General features: G+C 40.9%; 1 protein-coding gene and 1 long non-coding RNA gene across 2 annotated transcripts in view; both read left to right on the forward strand.

Annotated features, from left to right (window-relative positions):
* LOC139186943 (uncharacterized) overlaps nucleotides 1–21,789 on the forward strand; it is a 41,857-nt gene extending 20,068 nt beyond the window's left edge. The window contains exon 2 of the long non-coding RNA XR_011570631.1: nucleotides 1–21,789. This exon is cut by the window's left edge and continues 14,520 nt beyond it. This is a non-coding gene — a long non-coding RNA (uncharacterized lncRNA).
* The window catches only part of EXT1 (exostosin glycosyltransferase 1), a 313,610-nt gene that overhangs the window by 27,293 nt on the left and 262,587 nt on the right, over nucleotides 1–23,730 (forward strand). The window lies entirely within an intron of this gene.

Below are 23,730 nucleotides of genomic sequence, written 5' to 3' on the forward strand. Positions count from 1 at the left end.
GGAATGATAGTGTTCTCCTTTATGCTTTTCTTTTTTTTGGCATGTAATTGCTTTACAGTGTTGTGTTAGTTTTTGCTATACAACAAAGTGAATCAGCTGTATGTATGCATACATATACCCCCTCCCTCCCACTCCCGCCCTGCCATCCACCCCTGCCTCCTCCCTATACCACCCCCATAGGTCATCACCGCACTGAGCTGAGCTCCCTGTGCTAGACAGCAGCTTCCCACCAGCTGTGTATTTTATACATGGTAGTGTATATATGTCGATTCTAATCTTCAGTGCATCTCACCTGCTCCCATCTCACCTGCTCCTCCCCTCTCTATGTCCGTGTGTTCGTTCTCTATGTCTGTGCCTCTGTTTCTGCCCTGCAAGCAGGCTCATCTGTACCATCTTTCTAGATTCCATACAGACCTGCACCTCTTTTACTCTTATTGAGACCCATTGAACAAAAACTAGTGCTCGATTCCTGAGTTTAGAAAACCTCTGTTGGGCTTCCTATGTGCTGGGCAGTGAGAACACCAGGGTGACAGAGACTTTATAGGAACTAATGAATCTCTTTTAGGTGAGGAAGAGAGGTGTTGAGGTAATAACAACTAGGGCATTGGCAGAGGATCTGTCTCATAACTCTGGGATTTAAGTTCTTGAATTCTTTGTTTTTTGGAATATGGATTAGGGCTAGACTGGCATTGACAACCAGGATCATTAAATACTTATGGTGACCGTTGGGTGATTGACCACATAAGAAGAAGATAGTGCAGTGTTCTCCATAAAAAAAATTCTGTAATTGTGGAGAGGACTGTTCTGTATATTTATTCTTTCATGCTTTGAATATGTACTTATTAAGTGCTTTTTGTGTGCCAGGCTCATTCAAAAGTCTTTAGATTTCAAATTTGGTTCTTAGATGACTCAGAGTTTAGCTAAAGGCATTGTTTTGTCCTGAGTAGGAATTTTATCCAGTTAGAATATGCTTAATATAAAGGGGAACGTCAGTCTCTCCATCGCTCAAACTCTACCAGGTCTACTCCTGATTGGTCTTGCCAGTCAGCTCTAGGAAGTACACAACTTTCTCGAACCGTCAGCACTGTATTCTATTGCATATCCTGGTAACAGATTCAAAAACTGATTGGAAGAGAAGTTTAATCATTCGTGCGAGTCTCACTGTTCAGAGATTTCAGACTTCTTTTCCTCACCACCAACTTAATTCTTTCTTCTCTGTTTTTAGTTTTAGAAGAACTTTCGAATGTGCTAGGGAGATTACAAAATGAAGTTGGGAGAACCAGTCAACATGTCATTGGTGCTGTGAATAGGGGCAACTTGTGAGAAAGTTACTTAAAGTTGGATTTTCAGAACTTTTATTGCATACTCAACTCACTATGTAATACTGTAATTACATTTAGACCCAAGTGGTGTTTTGGTTGCATTATCTGTTAAGTTGGAACTTTTTGGTTGAAGAGAATATTGATACCCACATTTTAAAAAATGAGCCCATCCTTTTCTTGCTAAAAGAAACCATAGGCATCTGATAAAATCTCTGTTTTAGCATACTCAATCTTACTATGACTTTATAATGGTTTTATTTCTACAAAGTTTTATCCACATTGGTATGATTGAGAAAGAATAGATAGCTCTTTACTGAGGGAAAAATGGAGAATTTTTCAAATAATAAAGTCACAAGATTTCCAGTTGTAATCTTCAGATATTATCTCATGGCCTCCAGTTTTAGAAGCGCATCTTTTCCCGCCAGGTGTGAAGAACAATGCTTCTTAGGACAATGGGGAGACTTTATCACATGAGATTATCCCTTTTGCATTGTGTTATGGTGCATGGTGTGACAGCTTAGAAATAAACACACTCCTGGACACAACAGGATTCCATTAAGACATCCACTATTTTTAATACATTTTGCTATTTGGGGGCTGTTATGTTTGTCTCTTAGGGTGAGAAACACCATCCACTTGCTTTAATCTGAGGTCAGACTTAGCCCTCTGTAATGGACTTGATGATGTTATAGTTTTGAAATAACTGAAAATTAAATAGGGGAAAAATGTCTGTATGTGTATAACTGAGTCACTTTAGTGTGCAGCAGAGATTGGCAAAACACTGTAAATCAACTATACTTTAATTAAAAAATAAAATTTTAAAATGAAATTAATAGAAATAAAGCCTGAGAAAGTAAAAATAACAGTAACTGAAAGTGAACGTTTCTTGTCTCCAGGATTACGATGGTATCCCTCTATCACTTTTATGCTGTTAATCACACTCCTCTTTTCAAGAACTACCTCCTCTCCCCAGAAATTAAATGCCATCATTTAATACACCTAAGTAATACCTGGCTAAAATCCCACAGGGTTTTGTTTTGTTCTCAGCTTTTGTGACAGTGTGAAGAGGAAGGCAAGTAGCGCAGGGGTTGGGCTGAAAGAGGAGAAAATGGAACAGTTGGATTCCCCCAGGGACAGAGTAAGCGATTGTTAATACATTAGTGGTGGGAGGGCTTGTGCAGAAAATACGACTGTACAATTAAATGGGGCTATTAAAAGCACGTCTGTATCAATTCATTACATGACAGTTGCGATTTCTTTATAAGCCCCGTTCCAAGTCTTTCTCCTCCTGGGACTCAGGAGCGCAAAGACTGCCAGGAAAGAGCCACAGTCACTGAGATGCCCAATCCCTCACTGCCTGCTTTGGGGGCTGATTGATGAAAACATTTTATGGAAGGGAAGCCTATTGAATACCTCTTCTCATCTGTAGCCCAGGGATGAAAGCAGGGCATCCTTGGTGACCATCTAGATTTGCCCTCCCAAGCACACCTGGCTGTATAAGCAGATACTTGTATAGAAGACATCTGCCAGGAGATAAAACCAAGTGAGTTAGGTAGGACATTTGGGGTTAGAACCTTTTACTCCAAAAGAATACTGAATTGTATTTGTCAATCTTCTGTAAAAAAAACTGCTCAAATGTTTCTTTTTTTAGTAAAATGTGTTTTAAAAATCAGCTGGAATCTGATTACGTGTATCACTTAGAACTTTAATTAAGGCTTGGGTTTAAACATGTTTGGTATCAAATGGTGTGGTAGAGATTTTGATTTGGCATCTTTTTTTTTTTTCGTTTTACTTAACTAAGATTATCCCATCTCCTACCCCACCTCCATCCCCTACCCTATTTCCTCATTGGTAAAACAGGATACTAGTATATGTCTTATTATAGTTGCTTTGTGAGATTAGAGATACAGAATCGAAAGCATTTAATATAGTTCCTGACACAGGATAAGTGCCCGCTGAATAGTAACTACTCATTATCAATTTAATTTTAGGACCAAAATAAAAAGGACTTGTGGTTTCATCTACCTATTGAAGGATAAGACTGAGGAAGCTAAGACCTAGAGATGAAGCATTAATTAGTAGAAGAGCGAGATAAGAATCCAAATCTATGGCTTCCCATTGGACTCTGGTGGCACTCATAGTATGAGGTGGTTCTACGTTTTGTAAAGGAGGATGTACCCTTATGAATTCTGCCTCATTTTCCTGGGGATTGTATGAACTTCTCCATTTGGCCCCAACATCTTTTCCAGCCCCTATTATTACATATGAGGGATGCTTTTTATATATTTAAGAACATAGTTTTCCATTGCTCAGGTTCTTTTGGTGGCAGAAATCCCTGTGCTTTTGAAGGTATTATCATTGTCTGAGTTTTAAAAGAACTACCTTCAGAGGAAAATTCATTCTTTTTGATTATGCCCGAGGCCCGCAGAACACCATTTAAACAGCAAGTGATTTTTTTTTTTTTTAAGTCAAGTATTTGATTAAAACCAATCTCCCTTAAAGACAAACGTTTCAGTATGCATCAGGCCCTCTTCAAGGAACTTCAGTGTGTTTTGCTGATGGCCAGATCCAATTTCTGGTGAGGTAAAAGAAAAGGCAATTATTATTATTATTTTTTAATTCCTCTTTTAACTTACAGACTTGATATGTTGAATCTAAAAAGGGGAGTGAAGATAATAGAAGTCTGAGTACCTTAAAAAAAAGTATGACATAGACTGCAGAGAAACAGCTATTTGATCAGATTTTGGGATGGCCTGAAGTTCTCATTGATAAATGCTATTGACAGGCGAGTGACATTTATCAGTTGAGTAACTCAGAAGCACAGATGATCTGAACCAGTGGAGATGTCTCCATACAGTTTTTTGCATTGCTTTGGTGACGGTCTGAGGTCTGTTTGGAGGAGACACTGGTAATTCCTGTTTTCAGTACAGATCACAGCATTTGCTGTTTCCATGGCCTGCTATAGCATCTGCCACTTGCCTCATCCCAGCCTAATTTTTTGCTCACCTTTATTTGTTTTAAGACTCAGCTATAGGGACTTCCCTGTTGATCCAGTGGTTAATAATCCAACTTTGCGATGTAGGGGACACAAGCTTCAATTCCTGGTCAGGGAACTAAGATCCCACTTGCAGCAGGGCAACTAAACCCATAAACCACAACTAGAGAGTCTGTGCACCACCAAGAAAGATCCCACATGCTGTAACTAAGACCTTAGGTAGCCAAATAAATAATATTACAAAAATTAAGTAAAGTGTTGGGAAAAAAAAAAAACCTCAGCTATCACATTACCCCTGAGAAAGTCCATCTTGTCTTCCTTTGTTGAACCATCCTGGTTAGAGGCCCCTCTCTTTGGGGGCTTTCCATAGCACCCAACTTTTGCTGCTTCTCCTAGCCCTTCTGGTGCAGTATTATAGTTATATTAAAATCATCTGTTTCTTGGTCTCTTTTTTCCTATGAAGCTTCCAGCTCTTTGGGGACAGACTGCTTTTTACTCAGTACTGGAACAGGGTGCCTGAAGGCAGCAATAAATGTTCATTGACTAAACGAATGAATCACTTTATGTCCAAACCTGGCGTCCCTGGGTTTATAGGCCCTGGTAACCTTTTGTAAACGAAACTTTTTATATAATTAGCCGTTTCTCGTCTTCCTGTCTACTGAAGGAATTTTTTATTTCCATGTAAACCTTGTTGTGCCCGTGTGTCCGTCTTCCCCCCACCACGCCCAGTGTGGCTCATGCTTTGTTTTGCTTTTTTAATTTTTGTAGGGTGTAAAGTACAAGAGAGAATATAACATAGGCTAAATCCCAGGGCTATTCAACTCGACTAGACCCTTTTGGCCTTCCAGAATGTTGAGAAAGTAATTAGTGAGTGGGGAGAACGTGTTAGAAGAAATAGCCATGATTCTTTGTACCCGAAAGAATGTTTCTCCTTGGTGATTGTTGCCCTTCTGAATAAATCCTTAAGTAAAGTACAAAAACACCAGAGGGCCGAACAATGACCAGCCTTGGGATGGCAGTCCCTTGTATGGCAAAGTTCAGAAATGGGTTTCCTGTTCAGATTTTTGACGAGTCATAATGTTGAGTGGCAGGCTAACCTTTGAACTTTCTGCATCTTGAACATCAAAAGAAATTCTGTGCTTTACCAAAAAAAGTTGTATTCAAGGAATTAATACTCTTAAGGCACAGAGAGAAATTAGCATCAGACTTGTAGACAATGATGGAAAAATTGGTATCTTTCATTTGCTCAGTTTCTTTGGATTATAGTTTTTCATTTCTGTTTTTTTACAATGGAGAGGTCAGATTTCCCTAGGTTTTCAGGATGTTGCTTTTAATACCCATAAAATTATTTTTCCTATGCAAAACTGGATTTGATGAAAGTGGGTTTTTTGGAATGACTTGAATACTCCCCTGATTCTTCAAGACACCTAATGGTGTCTTCATTTTACTTGTGAAAAGTCTTGACTATGAGGGACAAGTTTTTAAGTAACATTTTTATAGCATCTGACAACTTTTGGAGCAAAAATATGAATCAGTAAGTGCACGTGCTTTTAGCAAACTAAAAATTCTCTTCATGGAATTTAAGATCTTAACTCTTGTTTTGGCAGCAAATTTTTGCATGTAGTAGGCTCTTAACACTGAGCTGAATCCATTTGGACTATTCTTTGTGTTCTGAACATCTAATCTATGTTTCGTTGTGTCCCTCACTTAACTCTTAAGTTGTTTTTTTCTGGAGATGTATCGTGGGAGATGTATCGTGGGAGATGTATCGTGCTTGGTTTCCGATTATTAATTAAAAAAACAGACAACTGAACACATCCATCCCTTAGCATTTCCTATTTACGAATAAGAGTGATTTAAATTTTTCCAACATGGCTTGATGTGATGATGTGTATTGTAATCAGAGGTCACTGTTTGTTCAGTTTACTTTCTTATTCACCCTTCATTTTTAGAAAAAATGACTTACATGTTTAGTATGTAAAATGCCTTTCATAATGATCTTTGGGGCTGAGGTTTTTTTTTTTTTCCCCAAAATGCTCCTGACCTCAGAAGGCTTATTATGAAAACTTAAAAATTAAAAATGTAATTAAATGCCCTTCACCTTTCAATAGACAAACAGTAAGACCAGAAAGGGTTCAAAGGGTAACTTGTAGAGTCAAAGGACTTAAAATATGTCACAAATTTTGTTATATAAAATGGGCAAGACAAAATCATCATGTCTAGGGAGGCATCCTTTGTTGATAAAACTATAAACAAACGCAAAATATAATAAATGTTAAAAGTAATCTATAAACATGTTGCCAGCAGTGCATAGAATGAACACTCAATTTATCATAGAAGCATTTAAGTTCTTGCCCATTTCTGATTTTTAAAGAAACACAAATGAAATCAGATTATATGCTATAGGTACAGATTTTTTGTTTTTGGTCTAAAGTCTTGGATTTTGAGTAGGATTATGTTGAGTCTGTGGACTAACATAGGAAGAATTTATATTTTTGCAAGGCTGACACTTGTAATCAGGCCTGGACACCTTTGTTTTACAGGTACAGATTTTAATGGTGGCTAATATGACAGTGCTGAATTCTTAATAAAAATGTAAGGAATAGTTTCTGAGATATGGACCTAATAGAGATACTAGCTAGAAAGGTGACTGTGTTGTTTTTTTTAAATTGTGAAGGAAATTTATTATCACTTTGTTTGCTATTTATTGCTAGTCTTTATGTTAATTCTGGTTTTATTGCTTTTCAGAATAATAAAGACCTAAGTCTTCTGCTGAATTCTGCTCAATTTTGTGATTTGTTTTGCTTTGTCCATTCATTCTGTAAAGCAGCTTCATAATGCCATACCGTGAGCTGGGGCTACAAAGATTAAATACAGCAAGTTAATCCTGCCTGTAAGGGTCTCCCGGACAGGGTCTTGAATAGTAAGTAAAAGTAATGAATAAGGATTCGTTATTTTTGCTCTAAAAGTTTGTGATGGGATTTCGTCCAGGGCAATCTCAGCTGAATTCTCAATAGGGAAGCATCTGAGCTGGGCGAGATTGTGCAGAGCCTTGCTGTAGTCGCAGATGACTTGAGAAAGCTTGAAGCTGGAAGCTCACCACTCATGGGTGACCTTTTTCTAATACTGCACAACCCTTGACATTCCTGGCATACTATCTTGAAAGACAGTTTATTGCCTCATAGGAATTCTGGATATTGTCAAAATCATTTGTTATTTTTCAAAATAAAATTAAAAATGCACTTTTTGGAAGAAAAATGAACCTGTTTATTTAACTGCATTGACTTGGGTTTTTCCAGGTGTGGTTTCTTTAATTGAAAGTTCTGTCTGGAAACAGATTTTTCATCTCCCTTCTCTTCTCTCTACTTTTAAAATGGGGAAAATTGGAACATTGCTTTCCAAACATTTTAATAAAAACAACTCCCAGAGTGAAATCTGTATGAAGTCTTTATTTTTATTATTCTATATATTTTTATTTTCCCATTAATAATTGTTGACTTCCTATTTATAGGAAGTCCAATAAAAATGCCTGTGTAATTTCCATTTGGTTGCACAGTTTTGTCATCTAATTGTAAGATAAAAATAATTTCAGCAAATGATTTAATTTTATAAAAAAAGAGGCGTCTCTAGCTCCTAAAAATTCCATCGAACACTCATTCATCAGACACTGCTGTGTAATAGTAGTATCTCGTGTTTATTGAGCACTTACTCTGTGTCAAGCACTGAGCGTCCTGTGGAATTAGCAAGACATCCTCACCGTTCTTGGGCGTGAGGGTGAGTAACATAAAGCTCAAAGATGAAGGGAGAGCTGTGGGGAGAGGGGTCAAGACAGACGCATGTCCAGGAGGAATTATTACTGATGATAATGGAAGTGCATACAAAGACTTTGAATGTCACAGAGAAAGAGAAGAACACACTGAAAACTTTTTTAATGTTTACATTTGTTGTTAAAATTTATCCAAAGCTGACAATCATACATACATACCTGCTCTGAGACGAAAGTCCGTTAAGTGATTACAATGGACGGTGTTCAAAATTCCGCAATTCACACCATTTCCCTTCCCTTCTAGAAGGGGAATGTAATGGAAAGTGGAAACTGAAATTTGTTCTTGAAAGCAGGGTGCCTAACATTTACTTTTAAAAGCAGCCTAGTTTGTGTCTTGTGGACTTGGGGATCTTACAGTTCTTATATTATCAACTGGTGACTTTTCTATGAGGGTTTTTTGGAATGATTTTATGTTTTGTTTCAGGAATATGCTTCCCTCAGCCCTGAATTACATTCGTGGTGATATATAAATCTATAAATTATGTTCATAGTGGTATATAAATCCTCACCTGGTTGTATTTATTTTCTCTTTTCAGTATATAAAATGTAAAAGAAAACAGAATAATTACCCCCTACAGTACAAATAACAACTCCTTCTTCCACAGAAACTTTGTTTAAATAATGAGAAGCTTGGATCCTTGGTACCATTCTTTAGTACACAGCACTGCCTCGGTATAAACTTTTCCATAGGGTCACAAAGAGTCCAACACAACTTAGCGACTGAACAACAGAAAAGCACCCCTCCCCCTTCCGCCACAGTGGACTCCTGAGGCTTCTTAAGGGGAATGGATGGGCTTCTCGTCCTTCCTTACAGCTTAAGCTTGAGTAGAGACGCAGCACAGCTGAGGTTCCTAAACGTGCAGATGTGTGGGTACAGCCAAGTCCTATTTACACTAGAATTCCCTTGCTCTGCTCTCTCTGAGCCCACGACTTTGCGTGCTTTCTGGAAGATTCTTTGGCAGATGCCTTGGCAAGATGTTGCAGATAAAAGATTGGATATCCATTTGCTCAGTCAAGTTAGATCTGTTTCGAGAATTCGGACCTGTGTTTAAGCATCACTTAAAACAGTAACATCTGTCAAATGTTAACCATGCCATTATATTTGAGAGAGGAGGAGGAAAAAATAAACTTTTAGGAGGAAAAAAAAAGTCCTTTAGGAGTGTGCGGTAATTGAAACCCCACTATCCCAGTAGTGCTTTATTGTAGTCATTGGAAATGAATGGGGGTGGTAGCCACACCTACTGGAATGGATCTAAATAAAACTTGCAGCCAGCTCTCCGCTCCCCAAGAATCCCAACCTCCTGTGGTCCAGATTTTCATATTCTTACCAATTTGCCCCAGAGCACGCTGTGACCCTCATCCATCTTTTTGCATTTAACTAAGCTATAAAGGGATTTATATGCTTTCCATTAGTCTTAGCAAAGCTGCTGTCATGAATATTTAATAGCGAGCACAGTTTGTTTTCTTTTTCTTTCTTTCCCAGCACCGCCCCCCCCCCCCCCAACCCCCACCTCTTGCTCGTCTTTAGCCTGCCAGGAACAATGTAAATATCTCAGCCCCGCACCCCTGGTCCGATCCTAAAGCGGCTCTAGACTCTCTCAATTTAAAGCCTTGAACCCCTAAGGCTCCCCACCCCCACTGCATTGGTTCCCCCTCCTTCTCTCTTTTGGTCTTTCCCGGCTGGAATTGCTGTCCGTTTCGCGGTTTCGCAGTGGCGCGCGGTGGTGCCGGGACCAGCTTGCTCAGGCTCTGCCTCCGCCGGGTCTCCCGCGTACTCCTCCCGCGCAACAGCCCAGCCGCCGCGAGTCCCCCGGGACGGTCTTTTCCTTTGAACTTCACTGAAGCACAATAGCTGCCCTGCAACTTCGCTGGGGCTCCCTCGGATGCATTCCTGACACTTGCACGGGTCGCTGGTCCCTTTCTCTTTGCAGCCGCAAAAAGGATGAATGTCTGGGACAGAAAATGACTTTCGAAGGCACTAAAAGATTTACCACGCCTAGAGCAACCTCTGAACTTTGCGGTTGTTATCTCAGAAAAATGCACTTTTCCTGTTGGAGGCTTAGAGCGGTTTTGGGCCTTCTCTCCTCCTTCCCTTCCTCCTCGCATCTCAGCGTTTACTTAGGGAATTTCCTCATTTCACCGTGACCCCATCCTCCTCTCCATCCCTTCCCCCTTTTCATTTTTGCTTTGTCTCCTCCTGGGCCTGGGAAATGAGAGTCTCTCAAAGGCAAGGATCTATTGCAGTAAACTGAAGAGGTAAATCCTTCTCTGTAGGGGAACGTTAAGGGCCCTGCAGCCCCTTCTCTCTGCTAGTGAGGTCCCGCCTGTGATCGCCAGTACCTGCCTAAAGGCTTGTTGAAAAGTTGGACAAGGAAATCCATGCAGAATTTCAGTGTAGCAGTTGACTATAGTAATTGCTCGATAAATATCAGCTATATGTTGTAATTAATTTCACTATACACATTTACTCATTTTTCTGAAAGTTCTGGTCTCAAAAATTCTCATGGGTTCTAAATCTTTCCCATTTTATTAATTTTGGTAGAATGGAATAATGTTAGAAGTACTGACCTAGATTCTGTTTATCCTTTATATGTACAAATACAGGTTTTTTTGCATTAGTTAAAAAGCTACAGAGTTTATGAACTTAGATTTTTCTTTATTGGCTTTGGACTTTCACTTTTGACTTTTCACTTTCTCGGTGTATTCTGGACCTCTCCTCTCCTTCCTTCTACCTGTTGGATCCAACTTTAATCTTGGTTCTTTTTGATGTGATTTTAGCCACTAAGCACATTTTATAAAAACCACAGAAGCAATATTTCTTCCTGATCCAGAGGGCAGAGTATTTCACTGGTTGCCATACCTCTCCCACTTCCTCTGTGTCTAACAGTAGAAACTCACTGTGCCTCCTCCTGCTTTTAATTGCAGACACTATTAAAAGATGTTGTGACCTCCCAGCAAACAAAAGTATTTCGAGTGATGGCTAATTTATCTTTTAGTTTTCCCAGTGAAAGTTTTTGTAAATCTCATAGTGGAGCCGGCTCTGTATGTAAGTCAACTTTATTTTGGGATATCCAGGGATTATTTCTTACAAAGTGGAAAAAAAAAATAAAAATGGCTGCTTAGTCACCAAGCAAATGCTATAGGAGTCTATGTTAGTCTGCCCTTAGGCTCCTATGAAATCATTCTGTTTGCCTTCTAAGGAGTATGCTTGTGGTAATGGTTACCTGATGAGTTCAGTGAATCAACCGTAGGAATGCACATGGAGGAAATGAAGGGGAACTCAAGTTCGATTTACCTTCCTGGAGCTTATTCACCTGCAAAAGCTAGAAAAGTATATGACAGGCCTTGGATATGAGTGGGTCTCTTTCTCTTGAATGAATTATTTTTACTAGATCTTGGATCCTAAGTGCTTATCTATCTCTGATGAACGCCTACCACCTTCTGCTTAATTGATGAGAGTATTGCCTCATTTCTCTTTGGGTAATCTAAAATTTGAATCCATTAGCTTGTAGGTAACCTTAGCTCGCTAATTGATTGTGTGGTTACAGTTAGCTAAAATCTCTGACAGATTTCTACAGGGGCTTCTAATTAAACATATCCTCCTTGTTCCTGTTTGGTAGACTTAACTACGTATATCTTTAAATTTCTTCTCAATAGATTTGGCCCCAAATTCCAGCTGATGAGATAATTTTGGATTCTGCCCCCAAAATCTAGCGCGTTCCTCTTTCTCAGCTTCAGACCTCCCTCAGATTTTGTCAGCATACCCACTTGCGTCTTTGGTGGCGATGTTGACAGAATGGCAAGTGAGAGCCCTTCAGTTCATCTTTGGGACCTTCTTGCCTTGAATTGACATAGGCCCACTAGTAGATCCCTTTGGGTAAGAGTTCCTCTAAGGATTTTCCTCTTTAGTTTTTTTTATCAAGCCGTGAGGCAGATTGGAGAGATGTTTTCAAATGCCTTGCTAAAATCTTGGCACACTTGTGAACAGATGTCGATATGATTAGGCTGGATGAACAGAAAACGTGTATAGCTAGATCCATCTCTAAAATAAACTAGTTTCCACATTGCTTTCAATTTCTTCTTGTTTTGTTTTCCTTAAGACTTAATCCCTGCAAGTTTTAATTGACATGAAGTTAAGAAGTAGGAGGAGGGTCTGGTCACTGGGTCTAGGGAAGAGGGATAGAAGTAAATGACGGGGTGGTGGGGGGGGATCTCTCCCTTGGAGTAGGTGAGAATCTTGCTGGATTAGACAATTAGGTAACAATGTAAGGATACACCCTGTGTGCCTGCTGCTGCTGCTGCTGCTAAGTCACTTCTGTCATGTCCGACTCTGTGCGACCCCATAGATGGCAGGCCACCAGGCTCCCCTGTCCCTGGGATTCTCCAGGCAAGAACACTGGAGTGGGTTGCCATTTCCTTCTCCAGTGCATGAAAGTGAAAAGTGAAAGGGAAGTTGCTCAGTCGTGTCTGACTCTGAGCGACCCCATGGACTGGAGCCTACTGGGCTCCTCCATCCATGGGATTTTCCAGGCAAGAGTACTGGAGTGGGGTGCCATTGCCTTCTCCTGCTACATTGCTTTATTGAAGTCCAACTCTTTGCAACCCCATGGACTAGCCCACCAGGCTTCTCTGTCCATGGGATTCTCCAGGCAAGAATACTGGAGTGGGTTGCCATGCCCTCCTCCATGGGATCTTCCTAACTCAGGGATCGAACCCTTGTCTCTTATGTCTCCTGCATTGGCAGGCAGGTTCTTTACCACTAGTGACACCTGGGAAGCCCAAGGAAACATAGATCAAATGCTAAATTAGGAAGAGCAGAGTATAGGCAGATGGTCGGGGAAAATGACTGTCTTACAACATCTCTGATGTCTGGAACAAGTTTCTGCTCTCTGTTCTGAGGCTATTCACTGCTATTGAAACTTTTCTGCTTTCTTGAAGCAATGATAATGTTTAACACTTTTCTGAGTACTTACTGTATGTCAGGAGATTGGTCTAAGAACTGATCATAACTAATTTGATCCTTTGCACACACCTCAGGTGCATGTGTTTCTTGTCTCCAATTTTTGATGAGGAAACCAAGGTAGGGAGGCTCATACCTGCCCGATGAGAGCCTTGATTAATTGCTTCTTCCTTTTGCTAGGACTTGATACCCTGTTGGCTCACACGGTAAAGAATCTGTCTGCAATGCAGAAGACCTGGGTTTGATCCCTGGGTTTGGAAGATCCCCTGGACAAGGGCATGGCAACCCACTCCAGTATTCTTGCCTGGAGAATTCCATGGATAAAGGAGCCTGGCGGGCTATAGTCCAAAAGGTCACAAAGAGTCAGACACGTCTGAGTGGCCAGCACTTTTGCTAGAAGGGTAGGCAGGGAGAGACGGGTTGCATTCTGAAAAGAGACCCTGAATTTTTAATCCTGGCTTCTTTTTTACCTAGTTTCCTGTGTAGGTAAGACCCTGGGCAAGTTGCTTCACCTGTCAGACGTTCTCAGTTGTAAAATGGGGCAGGATTGTTTTCTGACTTAAATCCCTTCTCTGCAATAGACTCTGAAGGAATGGCGTGCATTCATGCTTAGTTGCTCAGTCGTGTCTGACTCTGAGTTGAAGTCGGGTAGTGGACCAGAATGAGGAAGGAAGCAACATCACCCTCCTCGTGCCAGGCCTAGACGCCCAAGAACTTTGAGATCCCATGAGCTGCAGCCCACCAAGCTCCTCTGTCCATAGGGATTCCCCAGACAAGAAAATTGGAATGGGTTGCCATGTCCTCCTCCAGGGGATCTTCCCAATCCAGGGATCGAACCCAGGTCTCCTATATTGCAGGCGGATTCTTTACGTCTGACCACCAGGGAAGCTGTCAAGGGATGGAGACTGTTGTTTTATTCAAAGCAATGATAACAATGTTGTTATCACACTCTCTGCCCAAAGGAAATCTGTTAGAATTGCAGAGAAAAGGAACATGTCTGACTTGATAAGTTTTTAAATCCCAGGACTAAATACAGTATTTGTCCTTTATGGAATATTTGTGGAATGGACAGATGGAAGGACCGAATGGGACAGGGATCAGAAGAGTTCCTGTAGCAGGCAGAAATCATGTCATTTTCCAGTGGAGGTATTTTTAGCCTTCGTCATCCTTCATTCATCGAAACAGTCCTTTTCTTACCCTTACTTTCCACCATTAGTGACGGTAATCATCACCACCTGACTTACATTTCTTGGGAAAACACATGCAAACAAAGCTATCTCTTTGTCTTGAGGATTTTAACAGTAAGAACTCACCTTATCACTAACTCCTGCCTTGTGATCCTGCCAGTGACGAAGAACAACGTGCCCTCACACTGTGTGAGTTCACCGCACGCAGAGAACTATGGAATTTCACCCCGTATTAATATGTTGTCTTAAGGTCCTATCATCAGATGGCAGTCTATAAAGATGGCTCCTGAACCAAGTGCTCGCACAACTATTCATTCTTCATTTACTTATTCCATTCTAAGGATGGGAATGCTGACGGACACTGCAAAATGCACTACCTTCCTGTTTATAGGAATTGAATGATGGGCTCTTTGGCAGACTGCAGTAGCTTTTTATTGACACTATCTTTATGTATTTAAATTTCACACCTTAAGTATGTTTGCAGCACCCACTTACATGACTGAAATGAGAGGCAGTTGTTCATAAAAGCTACTTCAAAACAAATAAATTAGGATTTAGTTTGAAAGGGTCAGATCGCAAATGGAGGTTTTCAAACAGCCTCACGAACATTCAAATTGCATATTTAATATTTTATATGGTTTTATATTTAGATTGGATATTTTATGTAAAGTCTTTTTTCCCTTCTTAGTGCTTAGACCTCTTGAGATCCCTTTTCTAGCTGGGTTGGAGAGAGCAGTTACACTTAACTTCCATTTGCAATAAGTAATTTCAGTTTAATTTATGTCAAGGGAGATTACCAGAAACTTCCGGCCTTGTGTCTTTCTTCCCCCACTTAACTGCATTGATAGGTACCATTCCTTTGATTCCAATATATTATTTCTACATGATAAAATATGATTCCAATGAATTTGCACTTAGCAGCCAAAGAAGAGTTAGTTTGGACTTCAGTTTAAGAGATTATTTATATTTGCATTGATTCTGGAATCCAAAAATGGAATCCTTCCCCAGATGGCATGGTTTCCTCGAAAATCAGTTTCAATTTTTCTTTAATCAGTTATTTTCAGTTTTGATTTTTCAAACTCATAGGTAATCCCCCAGTTAATCTCCCTTTCCAAGATTTCTAAAAGGAAAGTAATTTTAAGTTACATTAACTTTAAAATATCCTTATGCCAAACACTAATTGATTTGAGGGGGTTGGTTACATAAATAAAAGTCCTAAGAGAGAGAGAGCTTCCTATGTGTTAAGAGATTATTTTTTGAAATAGACATAGCGCTTACTCTAGATGTATGTATGTGTGTACACATGCATGTTCATTTGTGGCACACACAAACACACATATGGAAATGTATGTGATGCTCTAAGAATCTTGGGACCATCGGAAAAAAGTCAAGTAAATAAAATTAAAAACTTCAAAATAATTTCTGGGATAACAGTGCAACTTCAGTGTTACATTTCTGTATAAATAATGTTTACTGAAATTTAAAAGCAACCCAAAGCTTTTATGATTACTTTAAACTTTACGAACAATCAGATACATCTTCTTTTGACAAAAGTGGCAGTATGTAAATGATCCTCTGTCTGTCTGTCTGTACTCAGTTGTGTCTGATTCTTTGCAATCTCATGGACTGTATGTAGCCCGCCAGGCTCCTCTGTCCATGGGATTTTCCAGGCAAGATTACTGGAGTGGGTTGCCATTTCCTGCTCGAGTAAATGATCATATTTTTCCTTTAGAGCCTCATTCTTATGGATATAACAGGTGTGTAAGGGTACCATCTAGTTCACAGGGTTCTTGTCAGAAGTAAATGAGCTGGTATCAAAGAAACCTTTCTCATGAGCCTGGATCATAGCTAACCTGTAGGGAAAGATCGTTGAATTCTTATATTGTCACTAGAGCTAGGCTTTCATCCTGGGTCTTATCAGAATTATTTCCAAGTCCTTTGCATGGTACGGAGTGGGAGATTAAAGTAACCCTTTCAAATGTCTGTGGCATCGCTACAAAGAATCTTTGAACCCTTCTGTGAAGTTTTTCCCTGGCATTGACCTTGGCCATAGGCTGTCCTTTCTTTGTTGGTGTCTATTTTATTTCTGCCATATGTCTCCTCCTGTCTGTCTCCACTAACTCCCAATCTGTAGTCCTTCCAAATTTTCGCTCTACCACCTAGACTTGGCCAAAGAGTACTTTTCACTTCCTTTTCAGCAGCACAGGAAACTTTTATGATTTGTAAATGGAAGAGGGTGGTAGGTTTGCATGATTGGTCTCCAGTAGGAGTTCTGAGATAGCCAGCCCAGAAAGGAGGACATGCAGTCAGAACGAAACAGGACAGATGGGGAAGTGGGCTGGCAGTCACGCTGGCGGGCAGCTACTGGGGACTGACACTGTCTGTCACAAGAGTGAAACTGCCCTCTTGTTCCGTTCGAAGAAACCTTAGGCTCAAAATGCTGATGGCTTGTTGTCTCACTTTGTGCGAAGTGTCACACATGAGAAGTTCACCTCAGCTACAGAGACAAGTTGTGGGCAAGCGGGAAGATCTCCATGGCTTAACTGCGTCCTTCTCGAGCACCCTCTCTCATTCTCTCTGGTTGCGTCTCACAGTGTGTACTGCCACTGACTGCAAGCTAGGTTTCTGTCAGTGTGCTGTCTACTCAGTCACTCCATCGTGTCTGACTCCCTGCGGCCCCGTGGACTGTAGCCCTTCAGGCTCCTCTGTCCATGGCTTTTTCCAGGCAGGATACTGGAGTAGGTTCCCATGTCCTACTCCAGGGGATCTTCCCGACCCAGGGGTTGAACCCGAGTCTCTTGCATCTCCTGCATTGGCAGGCAGATTCATTACCACTTAGCCACCTGGAAAGCCCTTCTCTCAGTAAAGAATTGCCGTTTGATGGATACTTGCTATGAGCCGGATACAGTACTGGGGGAGGTGGGGCGCATCTGCGGGGTATTCCTTCCCAGCAGGCTAGCTTGGCCGTGTTTACTTGCCAACAGGGTTCCAAGAGGGCAGGACTTGGAAGCTGCAAGGATTCTTGCAGTTTTGGCTTGGACTCAATGAATAACAGCAAAACGGTAACAGTGATAGCAGTAATGCAAATTGCTCTTCTTTGGGACAAATCTGTTTCTTGTCCATGGAATATGAAAAATGTTTATCATTCAAGATGATTTAAAAAATTATTTTCTAAGCAGTGTCTGTTGTTTTTCAGGCACACGCACTTGGAATGACATATTTTTGGAACACATCCTGCTGATTATAAGGAGGCAATATTTTTTTTTCAGATACAGGTTTATCTGATAAACTCCTGCAAGTTTATCAGTGCCAATTTCTGTTTATCTTTAGTGTTACTACTTTAACCAGACCATTTAACATGTGATTAAAATCCAGTATGATCTTTCTTCAAGACAGGTATGATTTCAGAAATGTATCTACATTTTTTAGCTTTCTTTTGCCAATAGCAGGCACTGACCACATTATTTAAGAATCCAGACTTTGGAGTCAGCCAGACCTGGGGTCTAGCCTCATGCAACCTTGCTGAACTCATTTGCTTAGCTCTGAAATGAAAATGGTTTCTCCATGAAAATCTCTATGAAGATGAAATGAGAGAGTGTTTGTAAAGATGGGAATGCAAGGGGTGGGAGGCAGCTCCAGCAGTCAGAGAGGTATAGTCACTGTTGTTCCAGAAAATGCTCTAAAAACAGGCCTCAGTGGTGGCTTCTTGTAGCTGGAGATTTATGCTCACCTTCCACACTGAAGAAATCAGTGATTTACTTGCCTTTCATTGTTGTCACTCAGTTGATCCAGCCCTGAAATGCTTACAGCATGGGGCTCATGAATCATGGATCAACACAAATGTTAGCAAGCTAAGAGAGAGTTTAGCAGAAGCAGCCTGTGTCAAGATAAGGTCTCTGATTTAATGTGCAATTTCTGAAAACCAACCAGCATGTAACTGGCCTTAACCCTGCTGAGATAAGATCTCAGGATAGTTGTTTTGCAATTTTAGTAATTGGGGGAGGATAATGTCCATAATTTCCAGTTAGTATTGATCTAACTACTGCTTTGGTCTAGGATGAAGCCCCTTTGTCTCTATCCACTTTCCTTAGCTATGATGTGCACAGTTTAATTTGTTTTCCCTAATATTTATTTATTTATTTTGCTGCATCGGGTCTTAGTTGCAGCATGCATTATCTAGTTCCCTGACCAAGGATCGAACCCAGGTGCCCTGCACAGGAAACATGGAGTCAGCCTTTGGCCCACCAGGGAAGTCCCTAGCGTTTAGTTTAAAGCTAGGCTCATTGATGTGCTGGGTCCACACTGGACAGTTTATTGGGCAGGAAACAGCCAGTGAGCTCTGGAGAGTTTCCTTCCATTCTGCTGGTTTGGCTTCTCTCTTGCTGTCTTTTTAAAAAAATGTTCATTATAGTTTTTTTTTTTCTCCCCAGGTTGATTTATTTATATACTTTGGCCGTGCTGGGTCTTGGTTGCTGCACTCTGGCTTTTCTCTAGTTTTGGCACATGGGGGCTTCTCAGTGTGGTGGCTTCTCTTGTGGAGCACAGGCTCAGCAGCACGTGCACATCAAGAGTTGTGGCACAGGGGCTTAGTTGCTCCAAGGCAGGTGGGATCATTCTGGACCAGGTGTCAAACCCATGTCCCTTCCATTGGCAGGTGGATTTTTAACCACTGAACCACCAGGGCAGTCCTCTCGTTCTCTCTTTTTCCTTGCTTCTTTCATCTAGTCCAAGCTATGTCTTAAGTCAGAATTGCCATCTCCTGAACACTTGCTGAGAACCAGACTGTGCTGGTGGGATTTTAACACACTCCAGGAGGAAAGAAAACCCCAGACTGGTCCACATGGCTACAATGTCCCAAGAGGACAATGAGTGGAAACTGCAAGCTTCTCACAGTTTAGGCTTGAAAGTCTCATAGTGTCATTTCCACTGCATTCTTTGGGTCCAAGCAAGTTGTCTGACTACACCCTGAGTCACTGAAGAAGGAGATTTCTCAAGATCTTTACGTGGAGGGAGAGGATTATCATGACCATGTTGCATAACGACCTACTGGAGACTTAGAGATGCCAGCTACAATTTCCCCATGTGGCTGTATCACTTATGAACATTTATCTAACGAATGTTAGCTGGCAAAGCATCTAGGATATTGGGTTTTAGTTTTAAAACTTTTTCAGAAAGTTCAGCTCCATCTGCAAGTAGGTGATTAGCACATCCATAAAATTATCTAATTTTCAAACAAGTGTGGTGAAGAAGAACTTTTAGGACATTTCAGGCTGGTAACCTTATTAGAACCAGATGTAGAACTACAGTTGTCTTTAGAATCTTTTAGTCCAGTTTCTTCTCACCTTCTCTCATGGACTTTCCTTTTTTCCCAGTGTGATATCTGGGACCCACAGAGATTTTAGTCACATGTCCAAGGTCAGGTGGATATTTAGTGCAAGGACTTCAGCCTCTTTCTGTAACCCCACCATCCAGTTGAAAGAATTGGGACAAGAGGAGTATTTAAAAATGCCCACCCACCAAATGTTATCTTCCCAATTTTGTCTATACACAGATATGCTAGAATTCTTAAACACTTATCTGTGGTGGTGCTTGGTTTGCAAAATTCAGCCTTTCTTTAGCAAATTTGCAAGGTGTAAGTTCAAATGTCAGGGTTCTTCTCCCACCCCCCCATTCCCCACTCCTACCCCAATGCCTTAACACAGTAGGTAGTTTTATAACATGTACCAGATCCTTAGATTCATTTGGGGAAGACTGTGAATTCAAACCCTTAAAAATGTTCTGACTTGAAGCTGGAGAAGAAATTGAGAAGGGACGCAACTGTGAAATCGTGGTGGTCCTGGTCTCTCTGGTCTGTCTCTCTGTGTCCACTCTACAGAGTCTATGGAGTGTTATTCTTTGATTCCAGGGGAACTGCAAGCCTTTTCAAAGCTTTCATCTGGAGGCGCATTTAAAATCATATTTAAAAGCATGTCACTTGGTCTTATTAAGTGTATGCTTTTTGTCTCCGTGTAATAAGAGCAACACAGTAATAGTAACATAAGAGCTGAGAAGCAAATAGTTCAATAAAACCTACAGCAAAAAAGTCTCCTGAATTGGGCTTGTGGTCTCACAGGGGAGGGTCAGTTGGAAGCTGAAGGCCAAAATTTGTAGCAGATTCTGCAGGGTTATTTGTAAGAGGGTATCTAGTCTGTCCTGGTTGAGTAGACTCCTCTGTGTTCCCTCAGAGAGGTCAAGCAGTTTGTTTTTAAGACCCAGAAGAGCAAAACATGTGCCTGTGATGGGACCATCGGCAAATGTGGTGAACCTGGCAGTCACAGCAATTGCTGTGTTTCAACTCCGTCCAAACTGTGATGGTGTGATTAGCGCTTCAGCAAAAGCTTGGGAACATGTCTCATCCACTTTCGTGGAGAGGTAGGAAAATAACTAAGTAGCTGCTTTCATTGAACATCATGGCAAGCCTTGTTGAGGTGTACACCTTTCATACAAAAACCCCTAGATGAACTACAGTGGAAAATAGGGGTTTGTGATGATTTTGAATGATGTGTGATTGCCTTGATTAGTGCTATAGTTACTAAGCATATAAGCACTTCTTTGTTTTAAAAGGGAACTTGAATTTTTTTTTTCTTTTTTTACTATAACTGCCAGTTGCTCAATCTCTACCATCTTTTGTCATTTCAAAGAAAAAAATTTCTACTTAATCTGTGCTTGTCAGTGATGACAAGTTTTAAAAGTAACTCAAGTTAAAAAAAACAGAAACAAAACTCTTTAGAAGCTATCATTGGTCAAATGTTAGCAGTGGATTTTTCCTTTCAGATAGGTATGAGACGTTTTCTGCTTCTGTTTTGCACATTTGCATGTACCTTTAATGTTCCAGAAAGCTAGGCTTCCATATTATTTTGAGTTTATGAAATTATAATAACCTAGTGATAGCTATGGGGGTGATTGAGTGTGGAGGGGATAGATAGGTAACAGAAAAATGGCAAGCAGCATAAATTGTACATTCTTATTTTTTAAAATAATTTATTTGTGGTTGTCCTGGGTCTTCCTTTCTGCATGGGTTTCTCTCTTAATTGTGGTGACTGGGGGCCACTCTCTAGTTGCGGTGCTTGGGCTTCTTACTGCGGTGGTCTCTCTTGCTGCAGAGGACAGGCTCTACGGCGTGGGCATCAGCAGTTCAGCAGTGGACTCAGAAGTTGGGGCTTCCAGGCTCTAGAGCAAGGCTCAGTGGCTGTGGTGCACGGGCTTAGTTGCTTCTTGGCATGTGGGATCTTCCCGGGGATCAAACCTGTGTTCTCCTGCATTGGCAGGCGAATTCTTTACCTCTGAGCTGCCAGCAAAGCCCATACAGGCTTATTTTTGACAATAGTCTAGTATACAGTTTCCTTGCTTTCCTCAATCCGCATATAGAACTTCTCTTCCTGAAAACACTGGTCCAATTTTACCAGCTTCTTGTTTAAAGCTTTCTGTACCTGCCTCAGACAAAAAAAAAAAAAAAACAACAAAGAGACAAAAACGACAACAAAAAAAATCACATTCTGAGGCATGATTCTTTCTAAATTGGTCCAAATCATTCTTCCCAGGTCACCCTTATTTCTGTTACTCATGAATGGCTCACATCCCTAGGCTGGCAACATGCTATTTTTTTCTGTTTTCAATGCCCCGAGAACCCCCTCCTTCTCCCCCAGCTGGTAACATTCTGTTGATTCATGTAGACTTGGGTCACCTGCCCTCACTTTGTTGAGTTTTGAGATCATGCCCCAGGTGATGCTGACCGGGTCAGTTCCTCCTCTGCTTCCTGAGCCCTTGAGGGAGCCTTTTGTAAAGCATGACTCGTTCTGTGTTGGGAGTTTGTGTCTGCAAGTCTGCCTCTCTCCCGCGGATACAGTTTATCGCTGGAACTGTAGGCCAGTCAGGACTTGACACATACTGGCCCTCTGCCTAAATATTGCGCAAGGCATTGACTGACCTGCAGTGGAATCGTTTAGCAGATCCCAAATGGTCTTTTCCTGGCACACATGCCAACTGCGGAAGGATTGTGGAGAAGTAGAGACCGTCATGACCAGGAAGCTGAAAAAAAAAAAAATCAACGGAAGCGTGTAAATGTCTCTTTGTTGCTGTTCACTTGCTCAGTCATGTCCAACTCTTGTGACCCCATGGACTGCAGCACACCACATTCCCTGTCCTTTACCGTCTCCTGGAGCTTGCTCAAACTCTTGTCCATCGAGTCAGTGATGCCATCCAACCATCTCATCCTCTGTCGTCCCCTCCTCCTGCCTTCTACCTTTCCCAGCATCAGGGTCTTTTCTAATGAGTTGGCACTTTGTGTCAGGTGGCCAAAGTATTGGAGTAACCTCTAAAAATGAATGAGTGCTACCTGAGAATTGTTTTTCTTATTGTTTTAATGAATTTTTTCTTAAAAAAATAAAACTCTACCATTATAAGTCATTTTCCAATGAGTCGGCTGTTCGCGTCAGATGACCAAAATACTGGAGCTTCAGCTCCAGCATCAGTCCTTCCAGTGACTACTCAGGGTTGATTTCTGTTAAGATTGACCGGTTTGATCTCCTTGCTGTCCAACAGACTTTCAGGAATCTTTTCACTGGACTCATTGGAAGAGTCCCCAATACTGGGAAAGATTGAGGGCAGAAGGAGAAGAAGGCGTCAGAGGATGAGGCTGGATAGCATCACTGATGCAACAGACGTGAACTTGGGCAAACTTTGGGAGATGGTGAGGAACAGGGAGGCCTGGTGTGCTGTAGTCCATGGGGTTGAAAAGAGACACGACTGAGTGACTGAACAGCAACAACCATTATAAGTCATTTTTTCTTCTCTATTTTCCTGTGGAATGTTATTTTCCATTATCAAGGTAAAAATACTTGAGAGTTTTGAAACTTTAAAATGTAATCAAAGCATTTTCTCATTTTACCTAGTTACTCAGACTTTTTGTCCTATAAAGTGGGGATAATGTCCTTGCTTTTCCTAATTTATCTTGAGAGAGACAGAATGGAAATATTTGATCTCCAAATCTTCTGTGTAGATGAAGAACTCAGTTTATTGGACTTTTTGTTAGAAACCAGCTTGTGCTTTTATTTTATTTTTTTTAATTTTATTTTTAAACTTTACATAATTGTATTAGTTTTGCCAAATATCAAAATGAATCCAAAATCTTATAATGTTATTTGTCTGATCAACTAGACATATGAGTATTTTACCTCATGTGCCTCCTTTAGCTTCTTAGACTCTCCAGAGACCTAGTCAGTCCTGCCCCTGACCCTATGATGAACTGAGCCCGTCATGGGGAATTTATCTTACTTTACGTTTGAACATTTGGGTAGAAAGCTTGGGGTATTGAACCTTGTGGGTTATGAAATGGTTTTAGGTGTGTAATGAGCCATACCACAAGTCTACACAGATGGAGAATTTTATTAGCACATTTTCTA

This window comes from Bos indicus, chromosome 14 (assembly GCF_029378745.1).
Source record: "Bos indicus isolate NIAB-ARS_2022 breed Sahiwal x Tharparkar chromosome 14, NIAB-ARS_B.indTharparkar_mat_pri_1.0, whole genome shotgun sequence".
Classification (NCBI taxonomy): domain Eukaryota; kingdom Metazoa; phylum Chordata; class Mammalia; order Artiodactyla; family Bovidae; genus Bos; species Bos indicus.